The sequence below is a fragment of the Eptatretus burgeri genome, chromosome 17, assembly GCF_056783735.1.
Source record: "Eptatretus burgeri isolate ZD-2024b chromosome 17, Ebu_testis_v1, whole genome shotgun sequence".
In the NCBI taxonomy this organism is placed as follows: Eukaryota; Metazoa; Chordata; class Myxini; order Myxiniformes; family Myxinidae; genus Eptatretus; species Eptatretus burgeri.
Window position 1 is genome coordinate 43,088,201 of NC_140977.1, and position 26,383 is coordinate 43,114,583.

Below are 26,383 nucleotides of genomic sequence, written 5' to 3' on the forward strand. Positions count from 1 at the left end.
TTGTCACATGTCGACGTGATCGGAAAGTTGCAGCCAATTAGCACAGGCGCGTCCACCTCGCGCGATGTCCATGTCGGCCTATAGGCACGCACCACGGATGCTTAATTGGGCCACGCCAGATGCGGTAAAAGAATGCTGAAGATTGTGCGGGTGATCTCTCTCTCTCTCTCTCTCTCTCTCTCTCTCTCTCTCTCTCTCTCTCTCTCTCTCTCTCTCTCTCTCTCTCTCTCTCTCTCTCTCTCTCTCTCTCTCTCTCTCTCTCTCTCTCTCTCTCTCTATCTATCTATCTATCTATCTATCTATCTATCTATATATCTCTATCTCTCTCTCTCTTTCTCCCCCATGATCCCACACAGCCTCCTTGGTCCTGCACAGGTCTCTGGTCCCGTTGAGCTTTGTTTTCCGGTACAGCGCTGTGGATAGGTTCCATTAATAACTCTCTCTCTCTCTCTCTCTCTCTCTCTCTCTCTCTCTCTCTCTCTCTCTCTCTCTCTCTCTCTCTCTCTCTCTCTCTCTCTCTCTCTCTCTCTCTCTCTCTCTCTCTCTCTCTCTCACTCTCTCACTCTCTCACTCTCTCACTCTCTCACTCTCTCACTCTCTCACTCTCTCACTCTCTCACTCTCTCACTCTCTCACTCTCTCACTCTCTCACTCACTCACTCACTCACTCACTCACTCACTCACTCACTCACTCACTCACTCACTCACTCACTCACTCTCTCTCTCTTTTTTATTTATATATATATATATATATATATATATATATATATATATATATATATATATATATATATATATATATATATATATATATACTGTGTATCTGAATTTGTCGCTGCACAAATGAGTAAGATTAGTAATTAAGTTTCATCATGGTTCCAACAGTGTGTTGGGAATTTATTTTGAGTTTCATTTGACACAGTCCATTTTTGCCAGGTGTCCATGTTGTTCTTCTTCCTCCCCTCCCCGACTTGGTAATAAATTCCCTGTAAATGAGAACTTCTGTGATCTTGAGGGCACGGGAACTCCACAGCATGTACATAATTGGCATATAAACCTGGGTTGTTGCAGCTCAGGTGCAATAAAAAGTGAATTACCTGTAATGGCTTGCTCAGGTACTTCGAACAAGCTGACTTACTGTGGTAGTGTGGTTTGAACTGTTGACTGAACCCCCAAATAATAGGCAGATGCAGCGACCCCTCGTCCTTTCCCCTGCAGGTCTTATTTCCAACAGCTCCCCCCCCTCTCTTTTTTTGAACACAAAGTCGAGGCTTATGGAAGAGCGAGAACACAGAATGGATCAGGATGCAACAGAACAAAAGGAACAGGACAAAGAGGGGGACGGGAGGGGTGGGACACAAACAGCAGGGTTGAGGGACAAAATGGAGTGAGACAGACAAACAAGGTATGAGGGGTAGGGGAAGATGCACAACATGGACAAGATGGATTCAGAAACAAACTCTCAGGAAGGCAACACCAGAAACGTGGAAAAGAGGTGGGTTTCGGGAAGGTTAACAGGGGTAGAAAAGATCATGGTTTTGGATGAGGATGATCCGAGATGGTGGTGAACAGCTGTCTTGAAGACCTGGAGATTAGAATGAGATTGAAGAGGATGTGGAAGTTTGCTCCATAGGTGTGAACAAAGAGAAACAAATGAGTGGAGGTGAACAGTGATCTTGGATTTCAGTAGTTTCACCAGAAGGGGGTTTACGGTGGACCGTGTGTGCCCTACAGAAACCTGGGGGGGGGGGAGGTGGGGTGGAGAGACAATGCACAGAAAGAGTAGAGAGTGCAAGACCAGAGAGGACGTGGGAGAAGGCAGAGAGACCACCAATCTGTCTGTGATGGGAACGTGATAGGCCCATTGACTCAGCTATGGGCCTATCTGCTGTTCCCTTTGTTCTGTTACGTTCTGATCCATTCCTTGTTCCTCCATGAGCCTCGACTTTGTACACAGAATTTGAGGTACTTAACAGAAAGCTTACCTGTAAATATTAGCGAACTGATGCTAAAAAGTCATCAAACGGTTGGAACTTCTCAAATGCTTTGATTCTTGGAAATGGAGATCACCGATGAGGAACCTGTCGAAGCATGACCTAGTCTAGTCCTGGATTATGTCTGATATCTATCTATAATTCCAGCAGTGTCTGTGTGTCTGTGTCTGTGACCGCTGTTTCTCGACAACCACTGGTCCGATCTAATTGAAACTTGCCAGGTATATTGCTGGGGACCTGAGGATGTGCCTTTTCAAGGTTTGATATTAATCGGAGGAGTGCTTCCCAAGTTATGGTAATTTATTTACCAAACCAATGACAGGACACGTTGCTGCGTAGGCGTGGCCGATGGGGAAAGGGCGCCTCAGTTACCATGGTGTCGGACTGGCAATGGTCAATGGCAGCGAATGTCATGGCAAGCAAAGACAGGGAGGTAAACTTGATTTTAATTTGGATTTTAATTAACTCTGTGTGTGTAAGTATCACAGCAGTTGTTAATTCAATGAAAGCGATAATTCGTGGAATGCATGTGAACATTCCGTACGGGCACGCACCACTTCTGGATAGTGATGACTCACTGTATTCTCATAATTTCTCGATTTCTTATGCGTATTTATAGATAAACACAATGCCCTAATACAGTCGTCGTTTACGAGAACGAAGGAACGGCCTATGTGTTTGTTTGAAAGTTTTTTTTGGGGGGGGGGGGGTGGTTGCACATACGGCCACACACATATGGCCACGCACGTATGGGCATGCACGTACGGCCACGCACGTACGGGCACTCGAGAGTGAAGGAACGGCCTGTGTGGTTGTTTCTGGCATGCGGTTTGAAAGTTTTTTTTTTGCATGTACGGGCACGCAATAGCGAAGGAACGGCCTGTGTGGTTGTTTCTGGCACGCGGTTTGAAAGTTTTTTTTTTGCACATACGGCCACGCACGTACGGCCACGCATGTACGGGCACGCACGGACAGGCACTTACTCGTATTTCTAATGCGGCATCCTCCCCAATGTTAAAGAAGCTTGACCGAATATAAATGCAGGGATTATGAATCCGTAGCAATGCCTCGCGCTCAAATCCCTTATCCACTCTTCAGGCACAATGTGGAGCAACGCCTCTCTATTCCTCCAACTGCGGAGACGAAGCGTCTTCATCTTGGTGACAACTGAAGTCCATGCTTTGAACAGCCTTGACTTCTGCAGCCAACTTTCCACGGGACACCTGGTACGCGCACTCATGTAATCAGCTATACTCCAGGTTCATCGAAGTTCGTTTGCGAGTCTCTTCCAAACACGTCAAGCTGCATTGTGTTCTTTGCATTTGTAGTCATACCTACCCAATACCCATTCCTCTTATGGGAAACTATGTCTTCTGGACCAGAGGAGAACTTTTTCGAAGAAATAAAGACAACTCGGTTTAAATCCAGAGCAAGAGGACACGAATTGGCTGAACGGCCAAACTCTATCCCCACATACGTACCGACGGCTCCAAGCAATCAGAACTGAAGACCTCAGCCTACTATGTGCTGGAACTGAAATGCTCCTCGTCGGGTAGAACACCGGATCACTGTTCAACCCTTCACTGGACATCTTTTTGGAATTATGCACGCGCTCGTTTGGGTTTCGGATTCGCTTTGTGTCCTGCAAGCCATGAACGAAAAACATTCATGCCATGAATGCACGTCATTGCCCCCCCCCCCCTGGAAACTTCAGGTGGAACTGGATCACCTCCGGAGGATTGGTTCGGCGGTTACCTTGATGCGAGTGTCGGCTCATGTTGGACTACGGGGAAATGAGATGGCTTGAAGCTGGCCCAACTCGCTTGCCAAAAACCAAGATGTTGCCTTTCCATTGCCAATAAAATGAGCAGACATCCTTGCTCTTACCAAGAACTACCTCTCATCATCCTCGCAAGACCTGTGGTCCACTTCACTCATGAGATCCTGGTTTATTACCTCCACCACCGAAGGTGAAGGAGGTTATCTTTTCACCCCTTTCTGTCTGTTTGTTTGTTTGTGGACACCATATCTCAAAAAGTTGTAGACGGATCCGGATGAAATTTTGTGGACAGGTTGGGTGTGCGACAAGGACGAACTGATTAGATTTTGGTGAAGATTCGGATCCGGATCTGGATACGAGAATTATTTAATTTTTAGATCGTCGTGGAGGATTTCTAAGTCTTACTCACGTTGTTGTTCTTCATCTTCTTCTTGTGGACTTTTTTGTTTCACAGCCTCCAGTTTTCATCGAAACTTCCTGAAACTTGGCGTATATATGTAAAAATACCCCACGCAGACAGTAACCAACTCCGATTTTGAATATTCCTCCTCGAAAAAAAAGTTATGACCTTTAAAATATCTCCGCTAATGGAAATCGCCTAAAAAATTATCTCCGAAACTAGGCAAGCTTTTTGAATTATGTTTGCGGGAATCGAACAGGGCATTAGCAGAGATGGATTACCGCACATATGATACATTATGACGTCATATCAATTTTTATGATGTCATTCCTATTTTTTGACATTTTTGTTTTACAACCCAGAGTTTTCATCGGATCTTCGTGAAACTTGCCACGTATATGCAGAAAGCCCACACGCAGGCAGTAACCATCTCCGATTTTGGGAATTCTTCCTAGAAAAGAAGTTGACGTCATAATATTTCCGCTAATGGAAATCGCTGATACCATTATCTCCTAAACTCGGCAAGCTGTTTGAATTTTGTTTGCGGGAATCAAGCCGGGCATTAGCACAGATAATTTATCGCAAACCTGATACATCACAATGACGTCATATTCGTTTTTTTTATGACGTCATCATTAAGAGGACAAGGATCTTAGCTCATTTGAGCTCGTTAAAGTGATTCTTCACCGTTGAGAGGGCCAAAACCGACATAGTACTCTATAGCAAGATATTTCAAAAAATGTATTGGGCCCGATATGTTCTCGTGGATCAGGCATGACGTGGCGTCCGAGAAGTCCGCACGCACACTCGCATCTGAGCTCTTTCGTCTGGATTCGAATGTCCATTGAGCTGTAAATTGCCATCGTATTTCTCATGTCCGGCGATTCATCGACGTGAGCCGCCCCTCGGATGGACGTCGCATCAGCCGCCATTAGTCGGTGAAGGTTGAAGATCTCACGGTGTCCTTTGCAGAGTCAGAGAGTTTTCACCGGCATCCTGAACAAATTACAAATTCCTGCTCCAACCTGCAGGGGGCGTTGCAGAAGCCGAGCAGCAACACCTGGAAGAAGAAGAAGAAGAAGAAGAAGAAGAAGAAGAAGAAGAAGAAGAAGAAGTATAGTGGAAGAAGAAGAAGTATGGGAGAAGAAGAAGATGATTTAAGGAAGAAGAAGCACCAAGCGTGTACATGGAGGGTGGTATAGGGTGTAGGACTATACGAAACCTGTGGCGTCCCAGGTGTAAAACATTTTTTTTATCCAAGACCTATTAACATAACAGGAAATCACAACACTTCACTAATTTGCTCAGAATCAGATGTTAACATCTCTGCTGGTTGTTTCAGAAATCAATCTGACTGCCAGCTTTCTTCTTTATGTCCATCATTTTCTTCCTGATGTAACGTCGGTGGCTCGAAATCGTCCCTTATGACGAGAGAGAAAAAAAAAACACGCACCATGAACCCACATTTCCCCGTTTACGAACGTTTTGATATTGCAGTTGGTCGGTGCCAAATGTGCGACGGTCGCGTGATGACGTAGAAGGCGCGTACTTGCGACGTCATGACGTCATGCCAGTCGCACGTGGGAGCGCTTCCGGGAGAGGGCGATCGAGCGTGTGGGACAGGTAGAAGGTAAACCACGGAAGAGTGAGAGTGTGGTGGGTTAGTTATCGAGAGAGAGACGCACCTGGCCGCTCCTTTGTCCCTCAGCAACATGTTGGCCTGTTTGCTGTATGAGTAGTCGTGATACTCTGAGGTGAGGTTCCATTTATTTTTGTTTGTATCGATACAGTGAAGAGACTTTGGAGAGAGGGGGGTTTGAAGAGAAGGGGGTAGGGGGTGGAGGGGGGGCTGCGGCAGTGGGGGACGCTAGGGGCCTAGGACAGGCTTTGTTTGTTGAAACGTGGCGGGTTTTGACTAAGCGGGGGGTGGGAAATGGCCATTGGCACTGGGAGGGAAGCAGAAATGGGGGAGGGGGGCATATAACATTAATTGGGGGACTTTGAGGTGAGGCTCGGGAAACGTGAAGGTGCTTTGAGGTAAGTTAAATATTTTAATTTCATTACCCGTTCGACCGTGACAATAAACCTTCTCTTCATCCCCCATTTTTCATTATCAATCTAAACCTCTCCCTCTCCCCCCACATTGTTTCACTACCCCCAACACCCCCTCTTTAATTATTCACATAAACCTTCCCTTCATCCCCACCTTGTTCGACCTCGTCCCCATGTTTCATTATCAATCTAAACCTCTCCCCCCTTATTGTTTCACTACCCCCAACACCCCTTCCTTTAATTATATATAGTCACATAAAACTCTCGTCATCCCCACCTTCTTCTCCTTACCCCCAACTTCGTATAATTGCCTACGTAGACCTTCGTTCCTTTATCCCCGAAACCATATTAATTATTGACCGAAACCTCTTCTTTCCCAACACCTTTTACTACATCACCCATCATCCCCCCCCCCTTTCCCCTTAACCCCTTAAACATTTACTTAAACTTCCTCTTCCCTCCCCCACCCTCGTACCCCTTTTAATTATACACCTAAACCTGTTCCTCCCACCTTATTTTATTACTCGACCTGTCCCTGTCCCTTTCATTTTATCTCGTTCCCATGTCTGCTTGGGAGTGTGTGTGTGTGTGTGTGTGTGTGTGTGTGTGTGTGTGTGTGTGTGTGTGTGTGTGTGTGTGTGTGTGTGTGTGTGTGTGTGTGTGTGTGTGTGTGTGTGTGTGTGTGTGTGGTTGGTTTTCCGCTCTTACTAACCCCCACGCCCCCCTTCCCCAATTTTCAGACCAGTTCTTTCCATTTCTCAACTTTCCCCTCAAGGCACATTCCACAATCCTTGAGAGGAATCATTATGCATGCAAAAGGCTTCCCTCAAATTTTCCAATCAGACCGGTGTACCCCCTTCCCCCCTTACCTCCCCTTGACCCCCTCCATGCCCCCCACCAACCCTGAAGTTGTCTGAAAATATCACTCTCTCACTCTCTCACTCTCTCACTCTCTCACTCTCTCACTCTCTCACTCTCTCACTCTCTCACTCTCTCACTCTCTCACTCTCTCACTCTCTCACTCTCTCACTCCCTCACTCCCTCACTCCCTCACTCCCTCACTCCCTCACTCCCTCACTCCCTCACTCCCTCACTCCCTCACTCCCTCACTCCCTCACTCCCTCACTCCCTCACTCCCTCACTCCCTCACACACAAACATACACTCACTCTCACTCTCACTCTCACTCTCACTCTCACACACTCACTCTCACACACTCACTCTCACACACTCACTCTCACACACTCACTCTCACACACTCACTCTCACACACTCACTCTCACACACTCACTCTCACACACTCACTCTCACACACTCACTCTCACACACTCACTCTCACACACTCACTCACACACTCACTCACTCACTCACTCTCACACACTCACTCTCACACACTCACTCTCACACACTCACTCTCACACACTCACTCTCACACACTCTCTCTCACACACTCTCTCTCACACACTCTCTCTCACACACTCTCTCTCACACACTCTCTCACACACTCACTCTCACACACTCACTCTCACACACTCTCTCTCACACACTCTCTCTCACACACTCTCTCTCACACACTCTCTCTCACACACTCTCTCTCACACACTCTCTCTCTCACACACTCTCTCTCTCACACACTCTCTCTCTCACACACTCTCTCTCACACACTCTCTCTCTCACACACTCTCTCTCTCACACACTCTCTCTCACACACTCTCTCTCTCTCACACACTCTCTGTCTCACACACACTCTCTCTCTCACACACACTCTCTCTCTCACACACACTCTCTCTCTCACACACACTCTCTCTCTCACACACTCTCTCTCTCACACACTCTCTCTCTCACACACTCTCTCTCTCACACACTCTCACACTCTCTCACACACTCTCACACACTCTCACACACTCTCACACACTCTCACACACTCTCACACACTCTCACACACACCAGGTATAACTGTTTCTCCCGTTGCTTGTTATCTCCATTTGCCGGTTTCAGGAGGTGGGAGGAAGTTCTCCCACAACTCAAAATCTCCATCTTCGATGTGAATAGTTTTCCTTGCATCGTGTGCTTCCGCTTGTTGTGGTTTTAAGTCATTGTTAAATCCTCTACTCGTTTGGAGTAAATGTAAAAATACAGTTCATTATTTCCTGATGCCATGATATGAGTGTGGTTTCACTTTGAAAACATTCCCCAATTCATCATTTCCACAAATTGTATTCATTTCATCAATTGTGTATGAAAAGCAAAAAACTGTCTTAAAGGTTGTCCAGTAAGGAGCCATCTACAAATTACGTACACAAACATGCTGGAATTCTTCCCGCAATCTTCCTCAATATGCCTTCTACATCTTCAGGGAGGTGATCTTCCTTCCCTTGCCTCCCCTACTGCATCTTTATTTATCTGGCCTCCTCCCAACCTCATTTCCAATTTCCCTCCACCCCATCGCTTGATGCTCCTCTTTTCTGCTTCTTTCGTGTCTCAGGAGCCATTGGAGGAATTTTTACACTCATTACTCATCGGGCAAAGACATGAGGACACTATGGACAAATCGTCAACCTCCCCAGTCACCAACCCTCCCCAGTCACCAACCCTCCCCAGTCACCAACCCTCCCCAGTCACCAACCCTCCCCAGTCATCCACCCTCACTCCTGCCTCTTCTCCATCCTCCCCCTCCTACCCCCCTTATTCCCCAAATATGTAGTTGTCCCATAACATACCAATTTAAAGAAGTGTGGACAAAGTCTGCGCTCATTCGGGGATCTCCAGGGGGTTTTTGAACCCCCCCCCCCAAAAAAATAGCTCTATGCTCTCTTCTCCGAAACTACACACACAATTTTGAGGAAACTTGACCACAAACCTTCGTTACCCATGAGGTACCAAAGTGTATCAACCGCATCAAAATCTGTGCTTATTAAGGGGGTCTACGGGGAGTTTTTTGACCTCCCAAATATGGTGTTTGGTCTCTTCTCCGAAAGGACACATGCGATTTTGATAATGCTGTTCCACAACCTTCATCACCCGTACTGTACCAAAGTTTGATCATGGCATAAAAAAATCAGGGTCTGGGAGGATCTGTGGGGGGTTTGAGCTCCCCAAAATATGGGGAACAGGAGGGAGAGGATGGAGAAGGGGCAGGGGGAAGGGTTGGTGACAGGGGAGGGTTGGTGACAGGGCTACCTTCTCAGAAACTGGAGACAATTTCAATGAAACCTGACCACAACCTTCATCACCCATGATGTACTAAATTTTGTTCATGGCATAAAAAAAACATCAGGGTCTCAAGGGATCTGCGGGGGGGGGGGTGGGGGAGGGGTTGAATGATTGATGCTCCTGATGCACTTTTTTATTGTTTTTATTTTTTTTCTATAATGTGTGGTCCTATTTTTACCTCCACCACCGAAGGTGTAGGAGGTTATGTTTTCACCCCTTTCTGTCTGTCTGTTTGTCTGTTTGTGTACAGAATATCTCAAAAGTTGTGCACGGATCCTGATGAAATAATGTGGACAGGTTCGGTGTGTAACGGGGATGAACTGATTGGATTTTGATGAAGATCCGGATCCGGATCCACCAACTGGAATTTTTTAAGTGATTCTTCTTCATTGAGAGATTGCACGATTTTTACCCTCACTTAAGGAGTGGGTATTGCATTTAGGTCCATCCGTCTGCTTGTTAATTGCCGGAATCCTGGAATAATTGCCGGATTTCGGCAATTATGTTGGTCGGTTGTGTGTGTGTCATTCTGTGTGTCTATCTGTCTGTTTGTGTGTTTGTTTACCATGTAGCAGCCACACCGTTTCAGTGATCACGACCAAACTGGGTACAGACATTGGCCATGGTCCAACTTAGACACTTGCCTTTTTTGGTGAATCAAGGTCACCAAAATTCTTATTTTCGCAATAACGTCCGCTAAAATGGTCCTATCGACTTCAAACCAAATCCAAAATGTGCATCTTCCAATTCTGCATCCAACCATGTCTCATTGGGGTGTCACACCAACACCCTTCTTAGCGGTCAGGGGTCGAATGTCGGGGGGGGGGTCGGGTAAAAAATTTCAAATTGCGATTAAAAACGCCATTTCAAGTCCGATTGACTTCCAATTTGGCATGTGGTATCTTGGTATGAGTGTCCTATTATATGCCAAAAATGATGAAATTTGGTTCAGCCACTTCTGGTTACCATGGCAACAAAGTTCCCTAATGATAAACAAATGCGAATTTTCAGATTTTTAAAAACTTTGACAGTGTCCATTATTGTGCAGATTTGTTCACCAATATTTGCACCCATGTAGGCAATGGCACTGGCTACTGATGTGCTAAGTTTGGTTGACCTTCAATCAAGGTCAATGCCAGGTCGACTATAAACCGTGAATCGTTTTTTTGGCATAATATACTCAAAAATGGTCGTATCGACTTCAAACTAGGTTTGATCTCGTGCATGCATAGCTTGTCACTATTTGAAGTCACAAGGTCAAGGCAAATATGGTAACCTTGAAAGATCAAACTCCAGGTTTTTGTTTTTTCAGAGATCATTGATATGATTTTTGAGGAGCACACCATTTGACCATTTGACCATTTGAGTTTATATATGATTCATGATCGCCAAAGCAAGACCCATTGTTGGTAAAATTTGCGATTACCCTTTTGACTTATTATTTTCATTGTGATTACTTCTAGGGTAGTCACGAGGCTCAAACGGGGTAATGTTTTGGTTTCCAAAATGCTTTGGCATCATCCAACAATCCCACATGCCCCCCGCAGGACCTCGGTGTGCTGTTTACTGGTGTGACACCATCGTATTATGTGGGTGCCTGCACTTGAATATACTTCTCTGTAGTGTGAAATAAAAGTGGGGTACCTGGAGGAGTAATTCTGTGAACATGGGTGCAATGTTTGAAATATTTGAAATGGAAAAGGGGTGAGGGCACATGGCAGGTGAGGGTCCCATGCACGAAGTGGCATGTCATACAGACATACACAGTGTTAATCATCTATAGACAGTGTGTGTACATATATATATATATATATATATATATATATATATATATATATATGTATATATATATATATATATATATCAAATACAGGGTGCTTCAAAAAATGTTGATACATATGGGACTATCGTTTTTAATGGAGCATGATAAATGGTCAATCTCGAAGGTTAGGTGGATCTCAGTTGAAATGATATATATGTATATATATATATATATATATATATGTATATATATATGTATATATATATATGTATATATATGTATATGTATATATATATATATATATATATATATATATATATATATATATATATATATATATAACGCATATAATCACCTCGAGGCCTCAAATTTTGTGTGAAGTTCTTTCAGAATCTGGACAAGATTGTAAGCCACCACACATTGGCCATGACGTCTGTGTTTTGAGGACCCCAAAGGCGCTATAAAATGTACATGTGGGGTGAGACAGTGCTTCCGTAGGCCTGCAGGAAAAAGATAACCATCAGGAGGTCAATAGCTCCATCGCTTTTCAATGTCCAACACATCCTGAAACCCAAGCCGGGCAGTGCTGGTTATTCCACCCTCTTCCTCTCCTCCCCCGGGTAGCCCCTGCTCGTATATGCAATATATATACATATATATATATATATATATATATATATATATATATATATTGTTATGGCTGTGGAAATTCGCAGAGCACCATATAAGTCCTTAGATCAGTTATGCCGATAAGTCTGTGTTCAGATAGATTTCCCCACCGTTGTCTAATGGGAATTATTCGTGTGATCAGGGTTGTGATCTTTAAGTTAGCCGTTTTTCTTTTACTATCGTTATTTTGGACCAACCGCTCACAACCACCACCTCCACCACCAACAGCGCTCTCACAACCGCCTTCACACAACCACCTTCTCCACAACGCCAACCACCAACCACCCTCTCCAAAACCGCCTTCACAACAACGAACAACATCGCCTCACCTTCAACTCCGCAAACGCCGCCATCTTGCGCCGGCCACGGCGAGTTCCCAACCGACGGCATCGCTGCAGGCAGACGCGGGGGTTTCCGCACAAGTCAGTGATTTCACGTACGTCCGCTCGCCAGGGTCGCTGTCTTCGCGCACGTCCGCTCGCTCCAAGCTTCACCTCGGAATTCGGATCAGGAGAGCGAGAGGGGCGGAGCCAGTGGGGGGTCAGAGGTGAGAGTGCGGAGATCAGATCTCGCCTCACGGACCCCATATAAACGGAGTGCCAAGCGAGTCAGTCTGGAGGGGTCGAGGAGCTGCGCAGAAGTCTGGAGCTTGCAGTCGGTGGGGAAGCTGAGGAGAGCGGAGGAGACGGGAGCTGTAGGCGCAGCCCAGCCTGCTGTGCCGCGCAGAGCTGCGCGTTCGTGTACGGGACGTGGGAAGAGCCGGAGGGAGCTCGCCAGCCAGCACCAAACGGTCGGAGGTGATCGGGCTTCGGGACAGTCTGAGCATCGCTGAGGGACAGATGGGTTCTTAAAGAGAGCATCAACTCGGAAAGAGCATAAGGGCCCGTTCGTTCCTCTGAGGCATTGCCGGCTGGGCCCGAATCACCGGGCCGTCAGACGAGGCCTAGGCCGGACCGCGGTCACGACAGCAGCCGTAGGGACGGGACATTGCGGGTCGCCCCACCGAGGTGAAGGGAACCAGCGCGGCCTCGCGGAGCCTCTGCAGTCTACACGGCTCCGTGCAATAAAGACCCAAAGAGGTCCAGTCTACCCCTCGTCTGTCCTCAGGTTTTTTCTTTTCTTTTGAATGAAAGTTGTGGCGCCATGTCCGCAAGTAGAACTGTATAAGTGACTGTACATAATAGATAGACGGTAGTAGCTCTTTTGCATTGCTTTTGCTTGATTGATGTACCCTGTTCGTTGCGTCTTTTCCTTAATTGAGCTGCCATCTTGCACTCGGAATATAGTTGGTTTTTAAATAGCCGGTAAAGTGATCGGGTCCAACGGGAATGCACGATAATACCCCGCTCGGTTATCCCAAAAGGAAGTGAGCTGCTTAAGCGGCTCTTTTCCAAGTGGTCCCGTTGAGATACAATCTCTCGGTAATCTACCCACGCGATTAATTAGGTATATCAGCGATTGACCCTGTAGCGCACGGGTAGAGTACGGACAAGGTTGTGGTGTGCTTAAAAACATACCCGTGGCTGGTTTTCGGCGTTGATCCGGAAAGCCGCGACTGGATTATCCGTTCGGTGGGCGAAGCCGGCGCTCTTGGTTAGACGCGGTCGCTCGCACGCCGGCGGGCGAGAATCTGTAACAAAATATATATATATATATATATATATATATATATATATATATATATATATATATATATATATATATATATATATATATATATATATATATACACACGTATAATATGGTTGGGCATACAACCATACTTTTTTGAAAGGAGTGTTTTTATGGCCATTTTTCACGCTGATCACGAATCCGTTGAAATTTTTGACCTCGGATGATGTCTTCGTAAGACCTCATCCGAGGTCAAAAATTTCAAAAAAAATTAATATTATTACATGCCCTAGTAAGCCATAATTATCAAATTTTACCTGAAAAGTGGGTAAATTTGGTGGCCATTTTGATTTTCTGCGTTTTACCAACCTAGTCATTTTTACCAGTCATCATCCTAGGTCAAAAATTTCGACGGATTCGTGATCAGCGAGAAAAATGGCCATAAAAAACACTCCTTTCAACGGGACAACAGCGAAAAAGTTGATGTGTGTCCAACCCTAACATACATACATATATATATATATATATATATATATATATATATATATATATATATATATATATGTATATATATATGTATATATATATATATGTATATATATATATATGTATATATATATATATGTATATATGTATGTATATATATATATATGTATGTATATATATATATATATATGTATATATATATATATATATGTATATATATATATATGTATATATATATATATGTATGTATATATATGTATGTATATATATATATATGTATATATATATATATATATGTATATATATATATATGTATATATATATATATATATATATGTATATATATATATATATATATATATGTGCAATATAAACTTACCACTTGCTTGAAATGTAATAAAATTGTAACAGTTCAAAATAAAACAAACCAACAATTGCTAATTGAAACATTGGCATTTTATTGATGACATGTCAAGTTTTTGACCAAGATACACCATCTCATAAGTTTGTTCGACAGTACAGAACAGCACAAGGTGCAATGTCAGTCCCCTTTCAATAGCGTGTGTGGCCACCATTGTTTTGGATACAAGCAGTGCATCGTCGGCACATACTGCCTACCAGTCTTTGGATGGATTGCTGCTGGATTCTGTCCCACTCAGTCCTCGATGTCTGAAGCCATCTGACTTAGGACCATCTGCCTGTCCTGCCTTGCAGTGATGACTCTTGGCCTCCCTGATCGAGGTCTGTCATCTGCAGAGTTGTGGAGTGTGTCTCTGTCCACCAGGGCCGATATCGTCTGGTGTGAACAGCCAAGGCGACGTGCCACCTCACGGTAGCTCAATCCTCCTTGCAGTACACTGCCGTTGATCCCTTGACAATCGTGGCATGTTGATTGAAATTCCCGTTCTGCACTGGCCTTTTTAAAGCCAATATCAAGACATCACGTGCAGCTCATTAAAATCATCCCGTACTCCTTGGCTAATCACTGACAGTCAAAACGGCTGTTCAACAGCTGTGCTATGAAGTGACCATTGAAGGTTCAAGTGACCATCCGTGACTGTTTTGTCTGACAGTGAGGACACTACTGTCCACAAATAAGTTCACACATTTACTACACGCAGTGTTTTTGTTGATATTTGAAGGTTTAAAAGGTGGTAAGTTTCTTTTGCGTTTCAGTGTGTATATGTATATATATATATATATATATGTATATATACATATATATATATATATACATATATACATATATATACATATATATATATGTATATATGTGTATATGTATGTGTATATATATATGTATATATATGTATATATGTATATATATGTATATATGTATATATATATATATATGTATATATATGTATATATATATATATATATATATATATATATATATATATATATATATGTATATATATATATATGTATATGTATATATATATATATATATATATGTATATATGTATATATATATATATATATATATATGTATATATGTATATATGTGTATATATATATATATGTATATATGTATATATGTATATATGTATATATATATATATATATATATATATGTATATATATATATATATATATATATTGTTGTGGTTACCAGATTCGCAAACCACCATTCAGGTCCCTTAGGTGAGGTATCTCGGTAAGTGCATGTGTAGTTAGGCCCAAACCCGTTGTCTAGTGGGAATACATGTCATTTATACGTGCTGCGACTCTTCAGGATAGCCGTTTTTCTTTTACTATCTTTATTTTGGACCAACCGCCATGATCACAACCACAACATCAACCACCGACCACAACCACCGCTTCACCACAACCTCCACGACCTTCACGCACACCTCACAACCGTAGCATCGCCACCGTTCTTGCCCCGCTGTGGGTACCGGTGTTGGACTCATGCAGAACGCGCGTCGAACAGCGTGTACAAAACCACGGATTTTCTGCTTCAAAAACGGATCAAAAACGACACACGCCCACTTTTTGCCGTCCAATCGGTGAGCGAGGGGCGATTTGGCCCCGCCTCCAGAACGATCGATATATGCAAATTTGTGGATCAAAAAGCCTTCACGCCCACTTTTTCTCGGGCCAATGGGGAGCGAGGTGAAAGGTCAAAGGGAGGGGGTCAAAGGCGAAGTTACGGGGGGATAAAAGGACGGTGTTCGTCAGTCAGAAGAGAGTGAGCAGAACGAGAAGAGGAGAGTCGGAAGCAGAGGGTCAAGACTTCGCGGGCGGTGGAGCTGCTCGTCGTGTGCGTTGGAGTCGGAACGGAGGGGACGGAGCTGTGGAAAGGCGGCGACACCAGACGAGGGGGTGCTCGCGTCGTGCAGGAAGCTGCACCCGAGGGAGGCCGACAGCGCGACCTGGCCGAGGTGGAGACGCTCGTCGCACATAATAAAGATCCTCTATACCCCGAGCATCAGCAACCCCCTCCTGTTTCCCCCCGCGCTGAGATAGTGCGACCAAGGGGGCCCCGTTCCCACCCCCTGCCAGGCACTGTCCACGAGGCCCGCGGGTTGCGGGGCCATCGCCGCTCCGCGTCTCATCACCAGACGGGTAGGCCCGACCCGGTCTCGGCCCCAGGCCTACCTCATTCTTGGGGGATTTCTTTTCCTTGGTTTTGGGTATGTGTTGTCGGCGCCGTCTGTGAAGTAGAATTGTATAAGTGTTGCCGTGTACTCGGTAGTCGGTATTAGCTCTGCACTGTGTTTTCACTTTTATGTTTGCTTTTTGTGTAAATGGAAGTGTGTTTTCTTTTTTTTGTGTGCATTTGGTGGAATTGTATTTGTGTGCTTCCCGTGTGCCGAGAATAAATGTGCTTTATTGTTGAACTGTTTCCCGCTTCGCTTCGTCATTTCTTTCTTTGAATCCCCATCTTGCTTCACGTAAAGGGTTGGTAGTGGGCTGAATACGCCCGATAATTAATCGAACCTTCGAGGTCGACGATAACACCGCTCGGTTATTCTGATAGTACGGAACGGGTCGCTTAAGTGGCCCGTGTCCGAAGTCGACCTGCGGCGAGGTGCGATCGCTCGGTCTACCCTCCGCGTGGGTACTTAGGTAGTTCGAATTTGGCGAGCAACCCTATCCCACGCGGGGGCTGATTGGCTCGATCGCGGTGAGACCGAAAGGTCCACCCGTGACTGGTTCCCGGCGTTAGTCCGAGAGGGTCACGACTGGATTGTCCGTCCGGTGGGCGACGTGCCGCGATTCGAGTTACGTGGCCGTTCGCACGCCGGCGGGCGCGAAGACCGCAACAATATATACCTCCGCCACTGAGGGTGGAACGAGGTTATATTTTCACGTCTGTCTTTCTGTCTCTTTTTCTGTTTGTGTGCAGCATATTTCAAAAAGTTGTGGACAGATTCGGAGGAAACTTGGTGGACACGTAGGGTGTGTGACTAGGAAGAATTGATTCGATTTTTGTGAAGCTCTGAATCCGGATCCAGATCTGATAATTACCTCCGCCTCCGAAGGTGAAGGTGGTGATGTTTTCACCCCTTTCTGTCTGTTTGTTTGTTTGTCTGTTTGATTGTGTACAGGACATCTAAAAAAGTTGTGGACTGATCAGATGAAATTTTGTGGACAGGTTGGGTGTGCAACAAGGACAAACCGATTGGATTTGATGAAAATCCAGATCCAGATCTGGCTATGCGAATTTTTTCAGTGATTCTTCACCATTGAGGCCAAAAACGATATACAGTATAGCATGATATCTCAAAAATGTATTGGACCCGATATGTTCTCATGGATCAGGTATTGCGTGACGGAGGTACGCGCTCTACCGAGTGCTCTTCTAGTTCACTTTGGGAAAGCAGGAATGTAAGTTACATACTTCCAAATAATCAGCTGGAAGCGCTGACAGCTGATTACAAATTGTGAAGCTAATCCGTAGAAGGGACCAGGAGGTTGGAATAATGACTTGCATGCATTTGGAAATGGATCGGTGAGAAATGTATGAACTCACATTGGAGCTGTCTTGTGTGGGTTTGAATATCGACCCAGCTATATACTGCCACCCTGGTGTTTCACATGCAGGGTGAGGCAGAGACGTGTTCACCGTCCATCGCAAGGACATTAAGCCAGATGACCCGTCTCCCAACACTGATCATTGGTGGACGTTAAAGATCCCATGGTGTCTTTCGTGAAGTGTCGACGAGTTATCGCTGAAGTTAAAAACTTGTGACTGCTCGGGAGGCAATGGCCAAATATCCAGTATAATCAATGCGAAGAAACTGCTTTCACAGCTCCAACGCACTGTTAAGTGTACGGTACATTGATAATAATGATGATGACATTTAGAAAGTGCTAATATTGTAATATATGGCTGGCAGGATGGCATAGGGGTATGCATAAACTCCTCTAAGCCATCTCGCCTGGGTTTGCATCTCGACCCAGCTATAAACTATCATCCTGGTGTCTCGCAGGCAGGGTGATTCATCAGTGTGTGTGTGCCATCCCTCAGATGGGCGTTAAACTGGGCATCCCTTCTGCTGGTATTAGTTGCTGGACATTAAAGTTCTCACGGTGTCCTTCATGCAGAGTAGGCGAGCTATCGCCAGCACCATGGAACAATTCCAAATTCCTGCCCTAAATGGAACAGTTCCAAATTCAGTGTCAGAGTGATGACCTGTCCAGGATTGCAACCTGAGCCAAGACACTGCTTCGACAGAACCGACACTGTATAGAGCATGGTACATGATGATGATTATGAATATTGTTATGAATCTGGAAGCCATGAGCACTCAACATACAGGTCCTATAGCTCAGTTATTTCAATAAGTAAATGTGGATAGATAGCTCCCTTTCCCTTGTTTAATGGGTAATTAAATGTTCATGCGCTGTGGAGTTATTTTGATAGTCAGGGTTTTCTTTCATTTTTACACCCCTCATAACTACGACAACGCCAGCATCACCTTCACCTCGCTCTGACCAACGCCATTGCCTACATGCGTGTCAGCACGTATGTCGGCGGAGCCACGCAGGATAATGTTCCTCTGCCTGTTTGGTGGGCTTAGTTCAAGGAGGTGCCTCGCGGCGGCCCTCGACCAATCAGCGTGCTCGGGGTGGGGTGACCGCCGCTCAGCCAATCAGATCCCGTGACAGGGAGAAAGGGGTCCGCATGACGTCACCACGCCCCCAAGCCAATTGACGGACTTGCCGCTCGTTTTGGCCAATGACAGGGCGACGAGCGATTATGCGTGCCAAAACCGTCCAGTGAGGGACGGCGGAGGAATCCCCCCCCCACCCCCAGGAGACGGTGAATAAGGGTGCGGCGCGTTCAGACAGCAAGGCCTGGAAAGAGCTTGGGAGATCCTACCGGGACAAGAACCGCAAGGGATGCGCGCCATCTCTCCATCGGTGAACTTGCGAGTGTTTGAGATAGTTGATGACCATCAAGCAGGTAGGGTCGTGGTCGATCCGACGGGCAGGTTGAACGGGTGTGGAGTTGTCAGCCCTTGCTTTGATGTTCGACTCGGAGAGGTGGCAGAGAAACCTCCTGCCTCCTCGACAGTTTGGAATACGGAGGAGAGGTTTGGTTGCCAGGACGAGCGCCGAGCAGAGCTCAGGAGGTTGATCGCGGCTCGCCGGTGTCTGGATTCTGCTCACCTCTCACTGGCGCCTGGTTCGAATCGGTTCGCCCAAACCACACGAGGTGGACTGGTCCGAGGCAGGCTCTGGTCTTCAGCTCGCCTTTCCTTCCGAGCTGGAGGGCTCAATAAAGTCTGTGGCCACCGTGTGTGTGTGTGTGTGTGTGTGTGTGTGTGTGTGTGTGTGTGTGTGTGTGTGTGTGTGTGTGTGTGTGTGTGTGTGTGTGTGTGTGGCACCAGTCTAGTAAGTAATAAATTGTTATGTGCCTTGCTGTACATACATGCATCTCTTTAGTCGGATAACTCTGCCTTCTTGTGTGCTTCCCCCCTTCCCCCCATTATAAATAAGCCTCTGTGTTAAATGTATCAGTTCGTTGCTGTCTTTCCTTCCATTGGCTTAGCGTGACGCGTGTTGGAGAATTAGCCAGGCCGTTGTTGCCGCCGTAAGGGGACATTTGGACCGACTGATCTCGGTGATCATCTGCTCGGGTCGCACACGGTTCGAGCACGCTCGCGACTCGTTCCATACGAGCACCGTCGAGGATGAATTTCCCCGGTAGTTTGGACGACGTGAGTATTTAGGTGAATTGAAATTGGCAATCGACCCTACCCCACGTGGTCGACCTATTGGCGAACTTCGGTCCGATAAGGGACCCGTCGGCTCCGGAGTTATCCGGGGTGATGACCTATAAATTCCGGGTGTTCGGTGGAGCCGACTCTACTGCTCCATCTAGCAGTCGTGCTCGTCGCCGATACCCGGCCCGCAACAATATTACATGTAATCGTGTGGGTTGCACTTCCCATCTGCTATTATATTTTCAACAAACATAGTCCACTTTGAGCATTCGCACGCTGGCATTTCTTTAATACTTTGACAGTTTACCTACTGATGCAAAACATCGGCGTCATCACAAGATGTACTGTATGATGATTTAAAACTATAGATCCTGATGACCTGAACAAACCTGATTGTTGGCATTAATAAGGTATAAGCTGTAAATATTACCCCCAAACACCCGGTTCAGAGTATTTAGACTCCAGCAGCATTATGAAAGGGCCAGAAGGGATACTGTATTCCTCGGTTTTGCACATTTATACAAATTGTAAATAAAAATTTCACGTCCACTCAGTAACTTGATTTTCACTTGAAATTGTAATTTTAAACACAACTACAGTGCAGTGCTCTCTAATGGTCTCATTGATGTTATGAGGTATATTTGAGTTGCCACTTTGAAGGACCCGGATGGGCAGCTGTACTGGACAGACATGGGAAGGCAGAAAAGAGAGTGACACAAATGTAGGTGAGTTGTCAGCTTGGACTTTTGCAGTTGCTCATAAGAATAGGTCAGGTCAGGTATGGCAGCATGTGCCAGAACAGCACGTCGCTGCGTCCACTTTCCGCCGGTACTCCAGGGGCCTCCGTCTGGCCATCCCCCAGGCAGATGCCAGGCCCATCCCCATCTCCTTGAGATGATGGTCAACCTGTTGCAACCATGAGGCACGTGGTCGACCCACTGGCCTCCTCCACTCGTGAGACTCCCTCGCTGAGAGAATCTGGTGAGCAGGATCAGAGTCAGGAAAACGAGCCACATGTCCATACAGCCGCAACTGACGCTCACGGACTATGCAGGGAACAAATCTCATCCGAGTCTCTCTCAGCAACCGCTCGTTGGACACAAAATCCGACCAGCGATAGCCAAGGATTCTCCGAAGAGACCTGGTACCAAAGGAATTAAGTCTCCGTCTCAGATCCTTGGTCAGAGTCCAAGTCTCGCACCCATAGAGCAAGACTGGAAGTACCAAGGACCTGAAGACTCGGACTTTCGTCCTCCCGCACAGGTACCGGCAGCGCCACACCCCATGATCCAGTGAATCCATGACTCCCCAGGCCCGACCCAGACGTCTATTGACCTCTGACTCGCAGCCAGCAGAGACATGAATATCACTGCCAAGGTAAGTGAATCTCTCCACGACCTCAACATCCTCACCACAAACAGACACAGACAGGACAGCAGCATCCAAGATGTCACCGAAAGCCTGGATCTTAGTTTTGACCCAAGAAACCCGTAATCCCAACGGCTCCGACTCCTCATTCAGCACCTCGAGGGCCCCCAAGAGGATGTCTAAAGTCTCCGCAAAGATGACTGCATCATCTGCAAAGTCAAGGTCCGAGATCTTGACATTCCCAAATGACGCACCGCAACTTGATCTCTCCGACATCCTCCCTAGAATCCAGTCCATACAATTGCTGAAAAGTGTGGGGGCAAGTACACATCCCTGACGAACTCCAGTAACAACTGGAAATAAGTCAGAGATGGTACCACCACACTTGACAGCACTCTCAGTACCAGAGTAGAGTTCAGACATCAGATCGATCAGTTTTGGTGGCACCCCACGAAGACCAAGAATCCTCCAGAGGACGTCCCGATTCACTGAATCGAACGCTTTACAGAGATCAACATAGGCTGCAAGCAGCCCCTGCCGAAACTCTCGTCTGCGTTCGGTGAGGACACGAAGTGCAAGGATACGGTCAATCGTTGACCTCTTTGGTGTAAAGCCTGACTGCTCTGGACGCTGGTGCTCAAGCAGATGGTGGCGAACCCTATCGAGAATTATCCGAGCAAAGACCTTGCCCGGCACTGAGAGCAGCGTCACCCCTCGGTAGTTGTTGCAGTCTTGGCGATCACCCTTCCCTTTCCAGAGAGGGACAACAAGGCCCCTCTTCCAGTCAGTTGGGATGATGCCTGTGTTCCAGGCAGAGCACAAAACTGCATGCAACGACACGAGTGCAGCATTTCCACCAGCCTTGAGAAGTTCGGCATGGATGCCACAGATCCCTGGAGCTTTGCCCCGTTTCAACTGGTTCACCACAGCCCGTGTTTCCACAAGCGTAGGTGGATCACAGTTGATTCGAGGGTCAGCAACAGGGATTGTAACACCCTTGACGTCCAACTCGACAGTTGGGGGATCAGCCTGGTACAACCGCTCAAAGTAACCGGCCCAGCGGGCCTTCACTTCAGACTCCTCTGTCAAGAGCCTACCACTCTCTGCTCGAACTGTAGTGCTCCGAGGGATGGGCTTGGATGAACGTAATGCGCGAATTCCCCTGTAAGCGGGACGAGAATCACCTGTCCACAGGTGATGCTCTACCCCCTCACAGATTCCTCGCACATAGGCCTCCTTGTCCACCCTCGGTGCACGTACAGTTTTACGCCTCAGCTCCCTGAACAGCTCAGCTCTGCCATTCAGCCTGGCCCTGCGACTCTGGTCAATGGTATCCAGTGTCCCTTGAGAGACAAAATTATTCTTTGCCCTGCGGTGAGCTCCAAGGCATCCACCGGCAACATCAAGGACGGTGGTCTTGAAGGCGCTCCACAACTCTTCAGGACCCCCCAAAGCACCCAGACCCCCCAAGTGTCCACTCAGCCTGTTCGCAAACTCCTCAGCTACTCTCTCATCCCTGAGCTTGGCAACATCCAGCCTCGGCTGGGATGGTACCATTCTCCAGGATTTAAGGTGCAGCTTTTGAGTTGCTACAACAAGCCTGTGGTCAGTATTGAGGAACTGAGCACTCCGGTAGACCCTGCAGTTCTGGATCATCCTCCAACGACCGTCAATGAGGACATGGTCAATCTCCTTTGCCACACCGCCAGCGTTGGAATACCAAGTCCAGCGATGAGCTTGTGGGCGCTGAAACCATGAACCAGCCACCCTAAGTCCATGACTTCTTGCAAAGTCAAGGAACTTAGTGCTATTCTGGTTCATAGTTCCTGACCCATGGGGACCAACACACACCTCATAACCGTCCTTATCAGTTCCAGTCGATGCATTGAAATCCCCCAAGACTAGAAGTGTATCTCGTCTGGGGCACTGATCAACCACAGACTCGAGTGTGGCGTAGAATACATCCTTCACGGTGAGATCACTCGCCTCAGTTGGAGCATAAACAGAGACCAGGGAAATGACACCGAAGGAGTGACGAATCCTTAATCTCATAATACGCTCGTTGACCGGTGTTACCGCAATTATCATTGGGGTCAGCTTATTGGACACAGCTACAGCAACTCCTTGGGTATGGTAACCATCAGAGCGACCAGACCAATAGTAGGTGTAACCACCCACCATTATCTCGCCGCAATCCGGTCTCCGAACCTCAGAGAGAGCTGCAATCCCGATGTCCAAACGTTTGAGCTCAGATGATAACAGAGACAGGTGATCATCCTCTCTTAGGGATAGGACATTCCAGGCACCCACCCGAAGGGACCGCCTCAGGTTAACCCAAGGAGACCGCCGTCTGGTGGACGACACCTCAGCACCACTCCGACACACTCTCCCGCAATCTGATTCCAGGGATGTTACCCCGTGGTTTCCCTCCTATCAAAGATTGGGGGTCCCGAAGGCTTTGCCCCAATCCCGTCATCCGGTGAGCTGCCCTGCGAAGGGAAGCTGCACAGGAGGTACTCCCACCGAGTGGGTTTTCAGATTTTTTTGCGTTTTTGCGTTTTGCGGAATGAAGGGTTTTACGGTGGCCGGAGTGCAAAATATAAGAATAGAGAAAGCTGATAAACATGTTCGCGACCTGTTTAGTTCAGCAAGGGACAGACTGATGAGTGAGCAGGTGAAACAAGACCAGGTGAGAGTCTATGGAAGACTGCCATACCCCTGATGGTATTGGATTACACTTTGTAAACAGTTTGATTACATGTTTGGAACAGACTACATGTTAAGAACAACTATTTTGGTCTTTATTTTCATCATGCAAAGCAAATAGCGACGTCGAGTCTGGCATTTCACTCAGACTGACTGGCAGGGTCTCCAAGCAGCCATCAAACTTCCAGACTGGTCTCCCATCGCTACTTTCTCCAACATCAACTCATCCTGAGAAATCTTTCAAAGAAACTTGCTCTCCTTCATACACAGATTTATCCCCTCTCGTCTTCAGTTATCCTACCCTTCCTCCCGCCCATGGTTCACTGAAGCTTGTGGCGAGGCAGTTGTCCTGAAACAACTTGCCTTTGCCTCATGGATAGCAAACCCAACTGAGGGTAATCTCAGTTCCTTCCACAAACTCAGAACAAGTATTTCTACCCCCAGGAGAGCCAGAAAACAACATCTTTCTTATCTCAAGTCTGAACTCTCAAACCTGTCTCCCTCCTTCAAATCCTGGTGGTGTCCAATTAAGTCTGTTTCTGGTGGATGTTCCCCCTCCATCCCCTCTCTTACCTCAAATTACTGCACAGCTGACACTGCGTGAATGCCTAAACTCCGTGTTTGCTTCTGAATCTTGTCCCATACCCATCGCTTTCTGTACCCACCCCCCCTCCCACCCTTTTACCCAGTTGCACCCAGCTGTTCCTGGACTCTGTGTCCTTTTCTCCTGAAAAGGTGGCGAACTTTCTGTCAAACCTCGAGTCAGATTCTGCAACCGGTCCAGACGGCATCAGCCCACGTGTCCTAAAAACATACTCATCTGCTCTTGCTCACCCTCTCTGTTCTGTTTACCCTCTCATTTGCTCAAGGTCATCTACTATCTGCTTGGAAATCAGCAAACATTCCCACTCATCATAAAACAGGTGCAAAAACAGATCCCTGCAACTCCAGACCAATCAGCCTTCTCCCAATCATCAGCAAGGTTATGGAATCCATCATCGCTTCAGACATTAAATCCTTCCTCTTCTCCAATGGCCTGATTTCCGATCATCTATTTGGATTCAGACCAGGTCATTCTACCCTGGATATGCTTCTTCTGCTCTCCCAACAATGGATTTCCCAATGCCAGAGCCATATCCGTGACATATTGTGTGCTTTCGATACGGTCTGGCATCCTGCCTTGCTCACCAAACTCTTTTCCTATGGTATCCAAGGCCATCTCCACTCATGGCTCGCATACTTCCTCTCTTGTCACAGCCAACATGTGGCCCTTCATGGAGTTCTCTCATCCCCTCTTCCTGTCCAGGCTGGAGTTCCTCAAGGTAGTGTTCTGGGCCCTGTTCTTTTTCTGGTTTTCATCAATGATCTCTGACTCTCTGGAAAATCCTCTATCTCTTTGATGATGATTCTACCCTCTGCCATACCATCTGCCATCCCTCAAATCGGCAAGCAGCAGCTTCTTCACTCTCTGCAGAGCCGGATAAAATCACAAACTGGTCCAACACGTGTAACATGTCTTTCAATCCTGACAAATCTCACACTCTCACTCTGTCTCTCCGAAAGGACTGTCTGGAACCCAACCCCCCCCCCCCCATGTACTTTCTCAACAATCCTCTTGAAGAACTCTTTTCATTCACGATTCTGGGTCTCACTGTCTGCCATGATGTTTCCTGGGAACGCCACATTTCCAAGCTGGCCTCCAAAGCCAGTCGCCGACTGGGAATCCTCCGTCGTGCAAAGTCCTTCCTTGGCACACCTGAGCTCCTGACCACATTCATAGTTTTCGTCTGCAGCCTGATGGAGTACTGCTCTCCCCTCTGGACTGGTGCTCCTGCCTCTCACCTTTCTTGGCTTCACGCTGTGGAAACCAAGGCATTTAGGATTATTGGTATCTCCCACGATGAGGCTGAGTCTTTGGGTCTCTCGTTCTCTCAGCGCAAGGAGGTCGGTGGTCTTTCTGTCTTCTCCCGTCTCCTCTTCAGTCTCGCCCTCCCTGCTCTGTCTGCGATATGTACCCACCCCCCCCCCCATATTTCCGCAGGGTGCTTAATGTTCGCCAGCAACACTCTTCTGGTAAAACTACCAAAATCAAGAATTACTGCTCACCTTCACCCTTTCATTCCTCCTTTTTTTTCCCCCCCACCTTTGGAACAATGTCCCAC

The 26,383-nt window shown here is 46.7% G+C and overlaps 1 pseudogene across 1 annotated transcript in view; it reads left to right on the forward strand.

Moving 5' to 3' along the window:
• The first annotated feature begins 6,096 nt into the window (after positions 1-6,096).
• Positions 6,097-26,383, forward strand: part of LOC147009908 (zinc finger and BTB domain-containing protein 46-like) — a 37,364-nt pseudogene continuing 17,077 nt past the window's right edge. The window contains exon 1 of the transcript XR_015053009.1: positions 6,097-6,210. The product of XR_015053009.1 is annotated as a zinc finger and BTB domain-containing protein 46-like (transcript). The remainder of the gene's footprint in view (positions 6,211-26,383) is intronic.